This window comes from Piliocolobus tephrosceles, unplaced genomic scaffold, assembly GCF_002776525.5.
Source record: "Piliocolobus tephrosceles isolate RC106 unplaced genomic scaffold, ASM277652v3 unscaffolded_38654, whole genome shotgun sequence".
NCBI lineage: Eukaryota > Metazoa > Chordata > Mammalia > Primates > Cercopithecidae > Piliocolobus > Piliocolobus tephrosceles.
In genome coordinates, this window is record NW_022322814.1 from 13,554 (window position 1) to 18,273 (window position 4,720).

Sequence of the window (4,720 nt, forward strand, 5' to 3'; positions counted from 1 at the left end):
GTGTCCCAGAGGAAGGGATTGGGTTGTCTAGTGCTTTAGCTGCTTTGTAGTTTAATGTAACAGGGATCTAAGAGCAGAGGAGAGCAATAAACGGCAAGTGTCGACTCTCACCTGTCAATGTTGAGAGGGTGGTGGGAAGAAACGATAATAACCAAAAAGTTAAAACCAGAAAAGGCCAGGTGCAGTGGCTCATGTCTGTAATACCAGCACTTTGGGAAGCCAAGGCAGGTGGATGACCTGAGGTCAGGAGTTCGAGACCAGCCTGGTCAAGATGGCAAAACCCGACTTCTGGCTTCCTTCTGTCTGCTGGTCGTGAGCACGAGCTGTGAGGGGATTCACTTGTGTGCGGAACTCCTCGGAACTATGGCGTCCCTTTCCCTTGCACCTGTTAACATCTTCAAGGCAGGAGCTGATGAAGAGAGAGCAGAGACAGCTCGCCTGACTTCTTTTATTGGTGCCATCGCCATTGGAGACTTGGTAAAGAGCACCTTGGGACCCAAAGGCATGGACAAAATTCTTCTAAGCAGTGGACTAGATGCCTCTCTTGTGGTAACCAATGATGGTGCCACTATTCTAAAAGACATTGGTGTTGACAATCCAGCAGCTAAAGTTTTAGTTGATATGTCAAGGGTTCAAGATGATGAAGTTGGTGATGGCACTACCTCTGTTACCGTTTTAGCAGCAGAATTATTAAGGGAAGCAGAATCTTTAATTGCAAAAAAGATTCATCCACAGACCATCATAGCGGGTTGGAGAGAAGCCACAAAGGCTGCAAGAGAGGCGCTGTTGAGTTCTGCAGTCGATCATGGTTCCGATGAAGTAAAATTCCGTCAAGATTTAATGAATATTGCGGGCACGACATTATCCTCAAAACTTCTTACTCATCACAAAGACCACTTTACAAAGTTAGCTGTAGAAGCAGTTCTCAGACTGAAAGGCTCTGGCAACCTCGAGGCAATTCATATTATCAAGAAGCTAGGAGGAAGTTTGGCAGATTCCTATTTAGATGAAGGCTTTCTGTTGGATAAAAAAATTGGAGTAAATCAACCAAAACGAATTGAAAATGCTAAAATTCTTATTGCAAATACTGGTATGGATACAGACAAAATAAAGATATTTGGTTCCCGGGTAAGAGTTGATTCTACAGCAAAGGTTGCAGAAATAGAACATGCGGAAAAGGAAAAAATGAAGGAGAAAGTTGAACGTATTCTTAAGCATGGAATAAATTGCTTTATTAACAGGCAATTAATTTATAATTATCCTGAACAGCTTTTTGGTGCTGCTGGTGTCATGGCTATTGAGCATGCAGATTTTGCTGGTGTAGAACGCCTAGCTCTTGTCACAGGTGGTGAAATTGCCTCTACCTTTGATCACCCAGAACTGGTGAAGCTTGGAAGTTGCAAACTTATCGAGGAAGTCATGATTGGAGAAGACAAACTCATTCACTTTTCTGGGGTTGCCCTTGGTGAGGCTTGTACCATTGTTTTGCGTGGTGCCACTCAACAAATTTTAGATGAAGCAGAAAGATCTTTGCATGACGCTCTTTGTGTTCTTGCGCAAACTGTAAAGGACTCTAGAACAGTTTATGGAGGAGGCTGTTCTGAGATGTTGATGGCTCATGCTGTGACACAGCTTGCCAATAGAACACCAGCCAAAGAAGCTGTTGCAATGGAGTCTAACGCTAAAGCACTGAGAATGTTGCCAACCATCATAGCTGACAATGCAGGCTATGACAGTGCAGACCTGGTGGCACAGCTCAGGGCTGCTGACAGTGAAGGCAATACCACTGCTGGACTGGATATGAGGGAAGGCACCATTGGAGATATGGCTATCCTGGGTATAACAGAAAGTTTTCAGGTGAAGCGACAGGTTCTTCTGAGTGCAGCTGAAGCAGCAGAGGTGATTCTGCATGTGGACAACATCATCAAAGCAGCACCCAGGAAACGTGTCCCTGATCACCACCCCTGTTAAGCATTCCCACATGCCGTCGATCTTTGGACCAGTTTCTAGCAAAGTTGTGTTTGAAAGGTAGTCTCTTAAAGAAGACTGTGGAATCTGTTTATTGGTGCCCATTGTATCCTTAAGTTTGGCTATTTAGCTGACCTTCTCTTTAACATAGGTCTAATTTATTTGCCATGTCATTTTCCATACAAATCAGTTGATTTAAAAGTTCATTTCTCATACTGTGCATTAAAATAAACATTTGAACAATTAAAAAAAAAAAAGATGGCAAAACCCCATCTCTACTAAAAATACAAAAAATTAGCTGGGCATGGTGACTAGTGCCTATAGTCCCAGCTACTTAGGAGGCTGAGACATAAGAATCCCTTGAACCCAAGAGGCAGAGGTTGCAGTGAGCCGACACGCACTCCAGTCTGGGTGACAGAGTGAGACTCTATCTCAAAAACAAAAAAAACAAAAAAACAAACAAAAAAACCCCCTTAAATCAGAAAGGTCACATTGATTAAATAACTTAGCAAAAAGGATAGACAGGCACCTGAATAATAAAACCTTGGGCATTTACACAAATCTACAAAAGAAAAGAAATGGAAAAGGGGTTTATTAGTAAGTGTTCAGTAGAAAAAGCAGAAATCACCTTAGAAATTTCAAACAGAGAGAGCTTGAATACAGGGAATTAAGTTATAAAGCTGGTAGAAGGACTGCGAGAGCAAAAATGGGAGAGGTGTGTTACCCGGAGATTATAAAATGCAGGAAACTGGAAACATACTCCATGTAGTTAAATTCTGGGCATTAAAACTGCTTATCATCTGAAGTTTTATGAACAGCTATGGGTAGAGTGTGGTTGCTCACATCAATAATCCCACCACTTTGGGAGTTGAAGGTGGGAGGATTACTTGAGGCCTGGAGGTCAAAGCTGCAGGAAGACCAGCCTGGGCAACATAGCTAGATCCCATTTCGAAAAAAAGAAAAAATTTAGCTGGGCATGGTGGTGCCTGCCTGTAGTCCCCACTACTTGGGAAGGTGAGGTAGGTAGGTTGCTTGAGCCCAGGAGTTCAAGGCTGCATTAAGCTATTGATGTGGGAGTTAAAAAGATATTATTTAGGCAGATAGTCAAGGTAAGGAAGTCCTCAGTAGGGTTTATAAAAGTTTTCCTTTTATTGACAAGCAGCCCCCAAATCATTTCTTTTCTAACAAAGACCAGCCTGTAATATCAAGCTATAGACATATATATCTTATTGAGTTGGCAAATGAAAGACTCTATGTACATTACCTGGCACGTGGTACGTTCTTGGATATTGGCTGTTATTATGACAAATCAGCTCACTGTACCTACATTTGAAGCCTGCTCAGTGGTTCCTCGGAATTCAAGCTGGGGTGTAGGAGGATAAACATCTCGTCTGGATCCTGACAGCATGTGGATAAGGAAGAATCTTACCCCACGAACTAGCCTGTGATCTTGGGAAGTCACTTAACCCCCCAACCATGCTCTCTGTTTTGCAAAGGGGAGATAATATTTCTCTTACAGAGTTGTTGTAAGAATGAAATGAGATCACGTGGCCAAGCCCGACACACAGAACGTCTTCAGTAAATGTTAGGTCTTTTTTTTCTAAATTTTTTTATTTTTTTAATTTTTTTTTATTATTATACTTTAAGTTCTAGGGTACATGTTCATAATGTGCAGGTTTGTTACATATGTATACTTGTGCCATGTTGGTGTGCTGCACCCATCAACTCATCAGCACCCATCAATTCGTCATTTATATCAGGTATAACTCCCAATGCACCCCTCCCCCCTCCCCCTCCCCATGATAGGCCCCAGTGTGTGATGTTCCCCTTCCCGAGTCCAAGTGAGCTCATTGTTCAGTTCCCACCTATGAGTGAGAACATGCGGTGTTTGGTTTTCTGTTCTTGTGATAGTTTGCTAAGAATGATGGTTTCCAGCTGCATCCATGTCCCTACAAAGGACGCAAACTCATCCTTTTTTATGGCTGCATAATATTCCATGGTGTATATGTGCCACATTTTCTTAATCCAGTCTGTCACAGATGGACATTTGAGTTGATTCCAAGACTTTGCTATTGTGAATAGTGCCGCAATAAACATACGTGTGCATGTGTCTTTATAGCAGCATGATTTATAATCCTTTGGGTATATACCCAGTAGTGGGATGGCTGGGTCATATGGTACATCTAGATCTAGATCCCTGAGGAATCGCCATACTGTTTTCCATAATGGTTGAACTAGTTTACAATCCCACCAACAGTGTAAAGGTGTTCCTATTTCTCCACATCCTCTCCAGCACCTGTTGTTTCCTGACTTTTTAATGATTGCCATTGTAACTGGTGTGAGATGGTATCTCATTGTGGTTTTGATTTGCATTTCTCTGATGGCCAGTGATGATGAGCAGTTTTTCATGTGTCTGTTGGCTGTATGAATGTCTTCTTTTGAGAAATGTCTGTTCATATCCTTTCCCCACTTTTTGATGGGGTTGTTTGTTTTTTTCTTGTATATTTGTTTGAGTTCTTTGTAGATTCTGGAAATTAGCCCTTTGTCAGATGAATAGATTGCAAAAATTTTCTCCCATTCTGTAGGTTGCCTATTCACTCTGATGGTAGTTTCTTTTGCTGTGCAGAAGCTCTTTAGTTTAGTGAGATCCCATTTGTCAATTTTGGCTTTTGCTGCCGTTGCTTTTGGTGTTTTAGACATGAAGTCCTTGCCCATGCCTATGTCCTGAATGGTACCACCTAGGTTTTCTTCT

At 42.0% G+C, this 4,720-nt stretch overlaps 1 pseudogene across 1 annotated transcript; it reads left to right on the forward strand.

Moving 5' to 3' along the window:
- The first annotated feature begins 290 nt into the window (after positions 1-290).
- Positions 291-2,225, forward strand: LOC113223098 (annotated as a pseudogene). The gene has a single exon (XR_003308608.1). The product of XR_003308608.1 is annotated as a T-complex protein 1 subunit beta pseudogene (transcript).
- Positions 2,226-4,720: the final 2,495 nt, after the last annotated feature.